Raw genomic sequence first — 15,545 nt, forward strand, 5'->3', positions numbered from 1 at the left:
CCTGGGAACCCTTCTGGGGATTTATTTTTATTTATTTTAAATTATTTTTTGATTTGACAAAATATGGGTCAAAGTATCAGTAATCGGTGGTGTTACCACCGAGTGGTTCCCAAAGTGGGGTCCGGGGACCCCTAGGGGTCCTTGAGGGAGTTCCAGGAGGTCCCCAGCTAAATGATCGTTAGACCCATAAGTAGGGATGGAGCTCGATAACCGATACCCGAAAAAAATCCGATAACAAGCTTATTGAGTACCTGTTATCAATAAGCTTTGAGCTTATCAAGCCTGTTATCGAGCGTAGCGGCCCATGACGTCATGTTTAAACGATCAAGACAAGAGGCGATCAAGAACTAAATATAATCATCCATGCTGCATGGCACAAACATACTGGTAGTCTGGTACACATGTTAACCAGCTAACAGTTTATTTTATATTATTTTATTGGTAAAAAGTTCAATGGCCTTCCGTCTGTTAGAAATGTACTGTATTTGAAGGCCCTATAAGATACTGGTTCTGTTCAGAAGTTATTGTCTCCCGTCTTTCCAGAAAATAATAGAAAATGCCAGATAGTGGGCTCGATAAGAACCCGGCTCGATAAGCCTGATCGATAAGGTGATCGTTATCAATAAAGCTTAACAAGCTCCATCCCTACCCATAAGGGTCCAAATGGACCCTTATGGGTCTGTAACTCTGAGTGTACAAATGGAACCAGATGGACCCTAACGGTTCCATTTGTACACTCTCAGAGTTAAATTTACTTTGATTTTACAATATAAATTGAGGTCCCAGAGATAGAAATGCCATTAAATGGGGGTCCGTAGACTAATGCATGTCAAACTGAGGGTCCTTGAAATTAAACAGGTTGAAAATCACTGCTAGAGCCATAAAACTCTTCTCTTATGGGTCCCTGCCATATCTCTGCAAATGGGGGTCCGCGGCCTGATGCGTGTCAATTTGGGGGTCCTTGACATGAGAAAGTTTGGACACCACTGTGTAGGACTCTCCATATCCAAACATCCTTTTGATGTGTGTGCGAGTCCCTCTAGAAGTCAAAACGGCGTGTGATCTGATTTCACACCCTTTTACTCTTTAACTAGGGCTGAGAACACAACGGGATGAGCAATGGTGTGTGTGTGTGTGTGTGTGTGTGTGTGTGTGTGTGTGTGTGTGTGTGTGTGTGTGTGTGTGTGTGTGTGTGTGTGTGTGTGTAATGGCTCTTCATTGTGCCCTAGCAGAGCATCCATTAGCCCTCACCCCCTCCCCCGTTGCCAGGCGACAAAGTAAACAAGGTGTGTTTGACCAATACCAGCATGCAAATATTTGTCCTGGAAACACAGCCTCATCCTAAAACACACACGCACTCACGCACGCACGCACGCACGCACGCACGCACGCACGCACGCACGCACGCACGCACGCACACGCACACGCACACGCATGCAGCCTTGTCTAGAGGTATATAAACGGTTTGAACCATGCGGGAGTATAGTTTTCACGACAGACACACACACAGACAGACACACAGAAACACACACGAGGAAGACGGACGTCAGTCATCGTGTATCTGGAAGAGCCTGACCGTCCTCATAACAGGTAAATATAACTTTACTTCAATAAATAAATTGTGCATTTGGAATCAGATTCATCTTTATTGTCACACAACCTTAGGTTTACACATGCGTGGAAAGAATGTGTGAAATTCGTCTTTGTGCGAGCTCCATCATTGTTCCATATAGTGCCATGACCGAAAGTGTGTTGAAATGAGCATTACATACATTCACCTATAGTCACACACACACACACACACACACACACACACACACACACACACACACACACACACACACACACACACACACACACACACACACACACACAACCCGCCGCTCTACCACTTACTTATTAAACCTCTATACTTACCGTAAGACTGGCTCCATACTTTGTCCGCTCTCTCTCGTGTGAATTTGACAGGTCATCTTCATGCATGAAGGTAGCCGTGTGTGTGTGTGTGTGTGTGTGTGTGTGTGTGTGTGTGTGTGTGTGTGTGTGTGTGTGTGTGTGTGTGTGTGTGTGTGTGTGTGTGTGTGTGTGTGTGTGTGTGTGTGTGTGTGTGTGTGTGTGTGTGTGTGTGTGCGCGCGCGTGCGTGCGTGCAAAACATAACCAGCTCAGTGGCCTTGTGGTTAGCGTGTCCGCCCTGAGACTGGGAGGTTGGGGATCAATCCCTGGCCGGGTCATACCAAAGACTCTAAAAATGGGACCCAGTGCCTCCCTGCTTGACACTTAGGGGGTGTACAAGTACACCAGGGGGTGTACTTGTACATCAAGCTGCCTCACGCTACAGAAACAGGAGATAGGCTCCTGCCCTATGGGCCTCATGGCTCGGCAAGACTACTTACTGTCTGTCTGTCTGTCTGTCTGTCTGTCTGTCTGTCTGTCTGTCTGTCTGTCTGTCTGTCTGTCTGTCTGTCTGTCTGTCTGTCTGTCTGTCTGTCTGTCTGTCTGTCTGTCTGTCTGTCTGTCTGTCTGTCTGTCTGTCTGTCTGTCTGTCTGTCCAGACATCATGGCTACAGGTGTCATCAGAGCGCTCCACCTTCCGCCTCCTCCTCCGTGCTACTTTCCCATCATGCATCAGCACTCTCCTCCACCATCCGAGGACCAGAAGAGAGAGATGCTGGAGAGATGGGAGGAGGGAGAGAGACAAGACGAGGAGGAGGATGGTGATGATGATGATGAAGACGAGTGTGATGCTCTGGAGGAAGATGAGGCCCCCCACTCACCAGTAAGGCCCGCTACAGTGATTACCTAATCGTACGACCGCTGTTATGTTTTGTAGAATCGTCAGAATCGTTGCGATTCATCTGTATGAATTTATCTGTCCAACATTTCTGTACATAAAAAAACTGTTTACAAAATAGCGTAAGAGCAGATTTTTCAAGCTCACAATAGAGGGCTCATCATACCCGGAAGTTATGCGGGAACGCCTACTGAGTGGCAAAAAACGACTTTCTGGCCTTGACAGTCCATACATCCAAACAGAAAAGTTAAACAACGTTAAACTCACTTTGCCACTCGATTTCCCACTCACTTTATGCATGCGCACAGTGCCACGAGCTTGCAGCTCGGCTATTTGCGCTAAATAAAAGGAAAGTGTAAAATTGTAACAGATATGGTTTGTTTTGGTCGTAGTACATTTTGATTAGTGGTGGTTGGGTACTTATTGTGATCATGATAATGAATTAGTTAATATGACTATATCTGTGTTTACTAAGCCTAGAGGGCAAACAGAAACAAATATGTATAGGCTATATGTTATGTTATTATGTTCAATGCAAAAAACCCACAATGAAATACTAATCACATTTATTTGTACAACAATCAACATCAGTCAACTAAAATGTCATGATCATTACAGCCCAAATTGATTGATTGATTGATTGATTGATTGATTGATTGATTGATTGATTGACAGCCCTACTCACCAGACGTGACCAATCAGCTGCTGCGCTTCGCTGACATCATCAGCCGTGACGTGAGGCGGTACTTCGGCCGTTGCCCCGGCGACCAGGACACCTGTGACATCTACAACGACTCCGTCTCTGTGACGACGGGCGGGAGACTACGTTACTATGACGACCTCCTCCGGCTCGCCCGGGCAGGAAGCCCACCCGGTGACCAGCGCACCGCGGTCGCCGGGGGCAACACCGGACTGGGACCCCTGGCCGACCTGTTCGACCAAGGGGGGCGGGGCCACGGGCGCGGCCGACCAATGAGCAAGCGGCATCTGCCACTCAGCTTCTGGACGGAGCCAATCCCGTGCTGCCATCTGCTCGCGCTCAGTAGCACCCCTGTTGATGCTGCGTGCGCACACAGTGACTCACACACGCAGCAACACTACGGCACACACACTGACACCAACACACACACTAACTCTAGCACGCACTGTGGTGACAACACACACCCTGACTTCAGTGACTTGCTCGCACACTGGGATCACAACCCTGAACATGTACACACACACTGATACACACACACACACACGCACACGCACACGCACACGCACCCGCACACACACACACACACACACACACACACACACACACACACACACACTTTGGGCACTATCTTGCACCACCCCTTGCCCCTTATCCCTAAACGTATTTGCCATTTTTTTAAACATTTTAAAATAGTTCAACTAGCCGATCTACATCGACACGTTGTGAGTGTGTAGATCGACTATTTTAAAATGTTTTTCAAAATAGTAAAAGAAATGGCAAATACGTTTATTGGTAAGGGGTAAGGGGTGGTGCAAGATATATCCCTTTGTACTTACTGTTGTTGATCTGTGAGACTGTGACATGAATCATTCTATGTTGATATTCCATGTTTATTCTATATCAGTGGTTCTCGAAGTGGCCTTGGGGGGGTTCCAGGGGTCCTCAGCTATATTAGTTATGTTTTAGAAGCACTGCTATAGTGTTTCACTGGAGATAACAGTCAGCTAAATGTCAAAGTGTGTGTTCCACAGTCCAGATGATACTGCAATCATGTCACTTGTATATAATGTATTTTCATTCACACGCGAAAGCAACATAATATTTAAATGAATGTACAGTAATGTGAACACTAACTATTAAACACACTTAATTTATTGCTGTCTGCTTGTTAACAGCCATATTTATGGTGTGCCTTGCCTTCATTGAACATTCAGCTGCTGAATGCATGATGCTTTTGTGACTTTTATTACACTTTTTTCCACTATGGTGTTACGTACAGACCTATGATAGCTGTGATAGCTGTTCATCATTGCTGAGGAAATGCTCACCACAGCAGTGTGGTGCGCTTTTCCTGTTACATTCATTTGTTTACATTTCCTGTCACATTTTCTCACAATTAGATATTTGCTCCATTATGTCTAACCTTCTTAAATGAGTACATGAGCCTGAATGGACCAAGCAGGGCCCAAGCACATTCATAGGAGAAAGTGTCCTTTTTTATAATTTCTCTAATATCTCGCTCTCTAAAGGCCAGTCCACACCAATGTAACTTATTGCAACATGCAACTATTTGCAACTTACTGAAAGACAGTTGATTCTGTCGATAGATTGGTCTTCCTCTTTTTTACTTCTGTTCTCCAAGTTGTACACTGAATGTAGTTTGAAGATGAACTAGAATGTCTGAGGACGTGTACGCCATACCAGACCTGACAAAGAAGGTCAGATATGGACGAAGGGAGAGGCAGCAGGAGATTGAGGAGAAAGGAGAGAGAGAGGAGGTGATAGTAGACATCTATGACTCTGCAGACAACCCTGCCCCTGGCCCTGGTACCCAGCAGAACACAACACAAGATCAGCATGGTAAAACGAAACACTACAATGATTAACTAACACATCTATGGATGTTACGCAAGAGCAGTGGTGTACCGGTATCTGAAGATGTTCTCATGTTCTACTCTACTCAGTAGAATCTATTGTTTAAAGTAAACAGAACAGACATTTACATTTACATGTCACATCCAGAAGAACTGACAAGTTCAGTTTAAAGCCACTCTACGTGTGATATTATCACAATAATATGTGATATTATTTTGTCAATTAAGAATGTATTACTTATCTGACATAAAGCATCATCATTTAAAAGGTGTCACTAATTTTAAATGTTAAACCCTCTGAAGTAACCTCATACAGTAGGTTTGGTTTGTGTTTTTCAGCCTCTGATGAATCAAAGAAGAACTAGAAAAAGTGCCCTTCTGGGCACAGGTCTCCACCAGGGCAGGTCAGGTTGTGGCCTCCTGGTGGCGCTATAATAGGCCAATGTGAAAAGGGTGCCATTTCTTCATACGCCTTTGATGGCAATTGGATGATTTGAGGCATTTTGTTCCAAAAATGTGTTTTGCAAAAATCAACCTGTTGGTGGCGCTATAACAGGCCAATGTGAAAAGGGTGGGATATATTCCTCAGCCTAGTAAGAAAATGTGTGAAAGATTTCACGTAAATTGCATGCTGCGTTCATGATTTGAGGCTTTTGTTGAAAACGGGGCAATCTTGCAAACTGTGAAAGCCAATTATAGCCAATTAGGATGGAATATGAGATATCGGACAGATCCGACTTGAGCACATGACCATAGAGATACTGTGTAACGATTTGTGAGATTTTTGGACAGAATCTGGAGGAGTAATATCAAAAAATGTGTTTTACAAAAGTCGGCCTCCTGGTGGCGCTATAAAAGGCAGATGCGGAAAGTGCAGGTCAAAGGTTTGTCCTTAGCCTCTAGGGAGTGTGCATGCAACGTTTCACGCAGATCGTGCAGTTTTAGGTAAAAAATGTGAAAAGCTGCCTCATGGTGGCGCTATAACAGGCCGTTCTGGAAAATGTGGGGCAGAGGTTCATCGTTGGCATCCAGGGAGTGTGTGTGCAAAGTTTGGCATCGACCGGGTTAACGGTGCCGGAGATTAGCTGTTCACAGACGGACGGAAGGACGGAAGGACGGAAGGAAGGACGGACACACACACGGACGGAGTGCAAAACATACTCTCTCCCCATGCCTTCGGCCTGGTGGAGACAACAATGGTTTCAGAGCTGCTACAGTGTGTCTGGGTCTGCTGTGCGTAATCCTCACTGGCCTGGTCATATACAGTGAGTAATTAAAAAGTATATTTACATATTTCAGTCAGAAATGGTGTTGATGGCATTTTGATTTAAATACATTGGGTCCTATTTTGGGTCAAGGTGGATTGGCACAGGCAAAATTACATTTTATGGAGGAGAAGTGTTTTTAACCACATAATTGTGTTTTGGGGACTCACATGATTTGCTCCAGCTGCCTATATTCTTTTTTTTATATCAGGTCTACTAGAGTTTAGCAAAGCACACCTGTTTGATAAGCCATAGATTTGTTGTTGGTGTCTCTGCACCTCTTGCACAAGGACATCAGTTTACTCTGGAGAGAAATTATTCTGAGTTCATGATTGAAACTACCTGCAACAAACACACTGAAATCTTCATTGTAATCCAACCCCATCTCACCTCTTCACCATGGAAACTGCACCCTTCTCCAGTCTAATAAATACCAAACATCTGTGACCAGTGACCACAGCCCACCCACCATGCTGTTGACTGATATGAGCTTCACGCAGTTACTGTACCTTTACCCCCAAAACAGGTCCCTTTGTCTCAATGTCAAATGAAAATGTAATTTTACAACAAATATGTAAAACTTTTCATATCGTTGATTCTCATTATTGCAGATTCCGAACTGCTTAAAGGGAAAATCAAAGATTGCGATGAGTTACATTCCAGATTTACCAACCTGTCCAAACAAAAGGATCAGATTCAGTCCAGTTTTGACCATCTACAGTCCAGATACAACTGTGGTCAGTGAGACATCACTGTTTTTATTCATTGTTATATATATATGTTGTTCATCATTTAATGTGAGCAAAATGACAAATCTTGGCTATCATTATTCTCTTGTTGTTAGAATCACAACATGGATTTACATTTGGTGGTGATGTGTGTTATTACATCTCTACTGACATTAAAACATGGGAGCAGAGCAGACAATACTGTAGAGACAAACAATCAGACCTGATGACCATAAAGAGCCAAGAAAAGCAGGTGTGTGTGTGTGTGTGTGCGTGTGTGTGTGCGTGCGTGCGTGCGTGCGTGCGTGCGTGCATGTGTGTGCATATGTGGGTGTGTGTGCGCGTGTGTGTGTGCAAATGTATGGTACATGTCGGCATGTGCGTGCATGTGTGTGTGCGAGCGTGCATGCGTGTGTGTGTGTGCGTAGTTGTGTGTGTTGTAACTTGTAAGTTGTAACCTATCTATTGTACAGTTTGAATTTCAGTAACCAGCAATTTCTCTGTCCAGAACTTTGTTAACACAGTTGTTAAGAGAAACCAGTGGGTGTGGCCGGGCTTTGACTGACAGAGTGGAAGAAGGAACATTTAAATGGGTAGATGGAACACCACTGACCACACCAACGTAAGACTTTACCTTTATTAATATCTTTCAACATTTCACATATACTGTAGGTATTTCATCTCCCCCGACCGCCGAAATTGTTCAATCTTATAATAAAACATAACCTACCACTAAGGCAATTAAACATGTTGTCTATTTCACTGTCTAGTTGTCGGATAGCGTTACCCCAGTGTTATACGTTACTGTCTCCACCAGGCCGAAGGCATGGGGAGAGAGTATTGCAAATCGTTACACACTATCTCTATAGTCATGTGTTCAAGACGGATCTGTCCGATATTTCATATTCCATCCTAATTGGCTAACATTGGCTTTCAAAGTTTGTAGGATTGGCCCTTTTGAAACAAAAAACCTCAAATCATGAACACAGCGTGCAATTTACGTGAAATCTTTCACATACTTTCCTACTAGGCTGAGGAATATATCCCACCCTTTTCACATTGGCCTATTATAGCGCCACCAGGAGGCCACAACCTGACCTGGCCTGGTGGAGATATTTACGCATTTAGCAGACACTCAGAGAAACTTACAGTAGCCTACATTACGCAAGGTAAACAATGTAATACATCAAATGCATAGAAATATTAGTATTATAGGCAGAACCTATACGTTGAATCTACTCAATAGGATGCCAGATCTCCAATTGAACCTGGCATCTGTCTCATCTTGAATGAGAGCGGACTGTCCAGGTCAAAACCAAGGTACAGCCGTTGGTTATAACTGAAGTCACCAATTAAAGGTGTTGTACCTACATGTACATGTATAGAAATAGTTAGATCCTGCGTGGGGCAAAGTTAGATCCTGTGTGGGGACTGTGTCACAGTTAAAAGTAAGGTATTAATAATTAATGAAATGTTCCTCTCCAGGTACTGGAGCACTGGTGAGCCTAATAACTACTATGGAGTCGGAAATGAAGACTGTGTTGTGTTTATTAATGGGAACTGGGACGACAGATCATGTTCTAATACTTACCGTTGGATCTGTGAAAGAGTTAGTTAAAGAAATGTATGCACATGACAAATATATGGACAAATTGTATTTTCATGCTATAGCAACATTGTTGAAAGGTTGATGCCAATAAAGCCCTTTCAATTGAATTGAATTTAACTGAATTTAACTAACTGAATTGAATTTAACTGAATTTAACTAACTGAATTGAATAATAGTTACTATGAATTGAATACGCATTACTCAGTCAGAACCCCAATGGAAACAAGCCATGCAGGTGCTTCCTTGGGTTCAATCCTTTCCGCCTTATATTAAACTGTGCTCTTCTGTGCTTTTATTGTTTTTTGCAAACTGTTAATAAAGTATTAAATAAATCAATCAATCGGTTATTTTATACGCTTTTCACCAGGTGATATGAACATATAGGCTGGGAACCAGGTTACAGCAGATCAGTGGTTATGAACATATAGGCTGGGAACCAGGTTACAGCAGATCAGTGGTTCTCCAGGTGATATGAACATATAGGCTGGGAACCAGGTTACAGCAGATCAGTGGTTCTCCAGGTGATATGAACATATAGGCTGGGAACCAGGTTACAGCAGATCAGTGGTTCTCAACCAGGTTACAGCAGATCAGTGGTTCTCAACCAGGTTACAGCAGATCAGTGGTTCTCAACCTTTTTTGGACCATGCAGTGCTCCGCTATCTATAATATCCAGGTCTCTTACTGCCTCCATCCTACACCATTGGAATGTAATTAATTCTTTGTTGTTCTAATTGAATGTCAATTGCCAAATACCAGATGTTATATTAAACTGGACTATTAGCCCACTTCTCAGGGAGTCTATAGAAATAGAATTGTACCCTATAGCATTGTTTATTATTTAGAGTTTAGCAACTGCTACAACAATAATGTACTATAGACGAATAACAGTTTAAGTACACACTAATTATCCATAATGTATAAATGATGGATAAGGGGTCAGGACAACTAGGCCTTTTCGTGGAGGGGTCAGAATAAAATGTGGACTTAAACTGTTATTCGTCTATAGTATTGTACTTCAAACTTGAATTGGCTCTTTTGATCACAAACAGCAATCAAAATGTGATGGTCATTTTTCATCTCCCAGGTCCCAGCTCCCACCAACAGCAGAGAAGAGGAAATGTTTCATTGTTACAACATAGACCCCACCAGGCTGCTAACAAACTAGCAGACATGTAACTGAACCCTGTAGACTAGACCCCATATGGTCAGGGTGGGCAGCCAGCCACACCTCTACCACCTTCACCCATAACACAGATTGCGACTGTGGCTCAAGAGGTAGAGCAGGTCGTCCAATGATCCATGGGTCGGCGGTTCGAATCCCGGCTCCTCCTGTCTACATGTCGAAGTGTCCTTGGGCAAGACAATGAACCCCAAATTGCTCCCGATGTGCTGGTTGGTACCTTGCATGGCTTCCGCCGCAATCGGTGTATGAATGTGTGTGTGAATGGGTGAATGTAATGCACAATCTATGTAAAGCGCCTTGGATAAAGGCGCTATATAAATGCACCATTTACCATTTTACCATTTACCACAGAGCCCCCTGATATACCCCTTGTACAACCAGGGGCGGGGTGGTGGTTCAGGGGTAGAGTGCCTGGATGGTAACCGCAAGGTTGCCAGTTCAAACCCGGGCTCCCCCAGAGTTACTGTCGAAGTGTCCTTGAGCAAGACACTGAACCCCTAATTTCTCCCGATGTGCTAGTTGGTGCCTGGCATGGTTTCCGTTGCCATCGGTGTATGAATGTGTGTGTGAAAGGGTGAATGTAATGCACAATCTCTGTAAAGCGCCTTGGATAAAGGCGCTATATAAATGCACCATTTACCATTTTACCATTTAACCATCACCGCTGTGTGGCCAGACGTTTGCTTGATGACACAGTGGTGGTGCCAGGAAAACGGCCTCACCCTGAACAGGGGTCCAGAGTGAAATACCATCAGACTTAATGCCCTGCAACATGGAAGAAAAGACATGCATATGAATTGTTCACATTGTTCTTTATTAATAGCTTTAAAATGATATTGTTATGCAATTATATCAATGCTGAGGAAAGTTAGCTCTGACATTCGCTCACAATTACTCCATTATGTCTATCCTCCTATACGCATTACACAGTTAAAGATACAAACTACCATTCAGGCATGTGCAGTATACTGTAGCAGCCGGCCAGGTTGCCTGTCCAATTGCCTTCATAGGAGAAAGTGTGTCTTTTGTATGCTTACATAATTCCTCTCATTTCTCTTTCCCATACTGGACCACAGTTGCTCTCCTCCCTGTTCTCATTCAATACAAAGACTTTGTTTTGTTTCTCCTCGATCCTGATTAGTCGGAATTTTAGCAAGAAACAGTCTTCATGGGTGAGTCTGACATAATGACATAATGAAGTCGTCAAACCTCAAATAAGTATAGGCTAACACTTTTAATGACGCGCAGCAGTATAAAGAAACAGCATTGACCCTCTCTCAGTGATTCATGAGACCTGTGGGTGTGATGGTGTGTGGTTTTAGAGCATGGAAGTGCATCTATCTCATGCGTGTGATGCCCAGAGTTATAGGATCTTGTTACGGGTTAGTCTTCCTCTTTTTTACTTCTAGTTCTCCAACAAGTTGTACAACAAATGTATTTTGAAGATGAACTAGAATGTCTGAGGACGTGTACAATATACCAGACCTGGCAACAAATGTCAGATATGGCCGAAGAGAGACAGAACAGGAGATGGAGGAGAAAGGAGAAAAAGAGGAGAGGATAGTACACATCTATGTCTCTGCAGACGACCTTGACCCTGACCCTGGTACCCATCGGGATGCTGTACAGCAGAACACACCACACGAGCAGCATGTAAGTAAAACTAAATGCTGCAATGATGAACAATAAACACATCTATGGATATTAAGTTAAAAGCAGTGGTGTAGTGGTGTCTGCAGATGTGGCTATGCTCATGCTAATTATTACAAAAATATAAACAATGTAAAAAAAAATAATAATAATAAGAAAATAAACAGTAACTTATTTTAAACGTTAAACCCTTTGAGGTATCCTACAGTTCGTTTGTCTTGTGTTTTTCAGGCTCAGAAAGAAAAGAAGAATCTCTACAAAGCTGTTGTAGTTTGTCTGGGTCTGCTGTGTGTAATCCTATTGGCTGGCATCATTGGCCTGGTCATATACAGTGAGTAATTCTATAATAAACAATACAGGTATATGTTTTGGCAGAAATATTGTTGATGGTTGTTGCTTTAAATACATTGGGTCCTATATTTGGGGCAGGTGAATTGGTATCAGGAGACAGGCGTGTTGACCATTTCTTGTTTTTCACGACATTCATCTCCAAAATCACACAAACCTGTTTATATATTTGATTGTTTGTCTGTTTCACTTTTGTATGAAGCTCTCAAAATGGATTGTCAATGCATGCTAACCCACACGTGACAATGTTTAAATGCTTTAACCCATTTTGGACTGATGTCGATTAAAAAAAAGAAAAGCCTTCTAAATCCTAACATTTCTGAAAAACCTATGTTTCTATGTCAGTGGTGCTCAACCTTTTTCATGTCAATGACCCCCAGAATTATCTGTATTTGGCTGCAGACCCCCATCTGAAAATATGTTGTTCCAGGGATGTTGTGTATTGGCTGCGTGCATTCTAAAGTATTTTATTGAATTTCCCATGCTTGCCTCTCACTGCAATGACTGGCCAGGTGCAGTTGCTCTCTCAACTCGATCATTTAGGTGCAAGCTAATAGACCTACACAACCACATCTTTGTAGCTGGTTGTGGGTGTGAAAGAAGCCCACGGCGGTCAGGCTGCAAGAATCTGTGCTGCGATACACTGACTAACCAGGGATCAGATTACTGTAGTACAATATGGGGGAACAAAGTTGTTCCCCTGTGAGTTAAAAGTGAGAAGTGCAGAGAATAGGGAGAGCAGAGAGCAGCACAAGCTGCAAAGTGCATCAAACTATACATCAGTGCACCATGGCATGTGTGATCATGGATTCCTTATTAATGGTCCGTGTCCGTCTGTCTGTGACCAGCTGGCACCGTTGGGTGGATACATTGATTGGGCTTCCAAAGTTTGCAGCAGTGGCTCATTTTGTACAAAATGCCTCAGATCATGAACTGGTGTGATTGCCGTGAAATTGTCTGGAAACCAAATGGTCAGCAGTTAGAGAGCAGCTACTACAACCTCATGAAGGAGGTCAGATCAGAAGAAAGATGTATGTAAAACTCATCAGTTTGTTGACTCTCCTTACAGATTTTGAATGGACTGAAGAGAAAAACAACCTGGTCAAAGAGTTACAGTCCAGATGTAACGCCATCACTGCAGAGCTAGATGAGCTCAAGAAGAGGCTGTGTGGTCAGTGAGACATCGCTGTTCAGTGTTTTTATTCATTGTTATATCATGTTGTTCATCACCACCATTAATCGTAGCAAATGACAGAACAGTGTCTAACTTAATTATTTTGTTGTTAGAACTACATGGATTTACATTTGCTGGTGGTGTGTGTTATTACATCTCTTTGAACTCCACTGAGTGGAACACCTGGAATGAGAGCAAACAATACTGTAAAGACAATCAATCTGAGCTGATGATCATAAACAGCAAAGAAAAACAGGTATGGTGTGTGTGTGTTGTGTGTGTGTGTGTGTGCGTGCGTGTGTGCGTGCGTGTGTGCGTGTGTGCGTGCGTGCGTGCGTGCGTGCGTGTGCGTGCGTGTGACCGTGTGTGCGTGTGTGTGCGTGCGTGCGTGCGTGCGTGCGTGCGTGCGTGCGTGCGTGCGTGCGTGCGTGTGTGCGTGCGTGGGTGGCATTCATGCCCACGTTTAGTGTTCTATTGTACAGTGTGAACCAGTAACCAACTGCTTTTCTGTCCAGGACTTTGTTAACACAGTTGTTAAGACAAACCAGTGGGTGTGGCTGGGTTTGACTGACGGAGTGGAAGAAGGAACATTTAAATGGGTAGATGGAACACCACTGACCACACCAACGTAAGACTTTACCTTCATTCTACTACTCTTCATTTAAACTAACATTTCACATAAGGGATTTCATCTTAGCTCAGCTTAGTTGGTGTTAAATCTTATAATAAAATACCAACCAACCTCACTGTCACCAACACAATTATACATATTGTTGTCAATTTCACTTTCCATTTGCATCTGATATCTAGAATATAATTTGAGGTCATGGTAAAAGATAATGTTAAGGTATTGTTGTAATGAATTCAATGTTCCTACTCCAGGTACTGGCAGCATGGTCGGCCTGATAACTATGGTGGAGAACAAGACTGTGTTGTGCTTAAAAATGGAAGATGGGACGACATATCATGTGTTAAGCAGTTTTCTCTGATCTGTGAAAGAGTTATCTAGTGAAATATTGGTACAACTACATGATGCCAAATATTTTGACATATCGTACTTTGTACCAATTGTCTTGAAATGTAATCTTTATTGATAGGCACGTGCAGCAGCAAGGGTACCCATGCAGTTTAGCCCCTGATTCCCAAAGTGCCCTTTCATATTTTAATTAAGGCCTGCCCAACACCCATGGCCCTTATCAAGAATAATAAATAATATCACATTTTCTATCATAATGATCATTTGAATCATTATGAAATAGAAATACATGAGCTGCTGGCTACCATCAGTCAGGTTTCAGTTTCACTTTTCACATCAGTGATGTTATGTTCCCTCCCACCTTTTGCAGCTGCAAACACTAAACAGACACACAGTAAGCAGTTGAATTGTAAGGAGTTGAATTGTGTGATTCACTTATACTATAGGCTACCATAGGTTTTGTTTCAGATTACACAAATGAGATATATGTTAATTTCATTTGTGAGCTTTTGTGAGGTTTGTTCATAGATGGAATTGTCTAGCTGTTTTCCTCTACTTCCAATCAATGTGATAATTAAGTTATTTGGCTCCTATGTATCTGCAAAATGTAAGACTAACCTTTGAATGTGCTTGCATGAGTGTGTGCTTGTTTAAGTGCTGTAACCATGTACCAGTTTGTACTTCAGTAACCAGCATATTTTCTGTCCAGGACTTTAATAACAGAGTTGTTCATTTTATCTTCATTTCTATTAACACAATAATCAGGTTTCATATACAGTAGCCTACAGTTATTTCATATTTGTTTCTTTTTTTCCCTACTGTAAATGTATAATAAAAGCACAAACCTCCCACACTGTCAGGAAAACGGTTATCCAATTGTCTATTTTGTACTACTGTTAATTTGTAACTAATATCTAGAATATTGTTTGAACTCATCTGGTGCCCTGGTGACTGGTGAGCCTATAACAATGATGGTGAAGAAGATGTTGTGTGTGTTTTTTATGGTTTCTGGGACGACAGATCATGTTATGTCCCTTAATTACTACTGGATCTCTGAAAGAGTTATCTAGTGAAATGTATTAGTAAATGGTAAATGGTGCATTTATATAGCGCCTTTATCCAAGGCGATTTACATAGATTGTGCATCAATTCACCCATTCACACACACATTCATACACCGATGGCGGAAGAAACCATGCAAGGCACTAGCCAGCACATCAGGAGCAATTTGGGGTTCAGTGTC

At 42.7% G+C, this 15,545-nt stretch overlaps 1 protein-coding gene across 1 annotated transcript in view; it reads left to right on the forward strand.

Annotated features, from left to right (window-relative positions):
* LOC306921270 (extracellular calcium-sensing receptor-like) overlaps positions 1–15,545 on the forward strand; it is a gene marked incomplete at both ends in the record, with an annotated part of 291,036 nt that overhangs the window by 200,589 nt on the left and 74,902 nt on the right. The window lies entirely within an intron of this gene.

Source organism: Electrona antarctica (genome assembly GCF_951216825.1).
Source record: "Electrona antarctica genome assembly, chromosome: 4".
Lineage (NCBI taxonomy): Eukaryota > Metazoa > Chordata > Actinopteri > Myctophiformes > Myctophidae > Electrona > Electrona antarctica.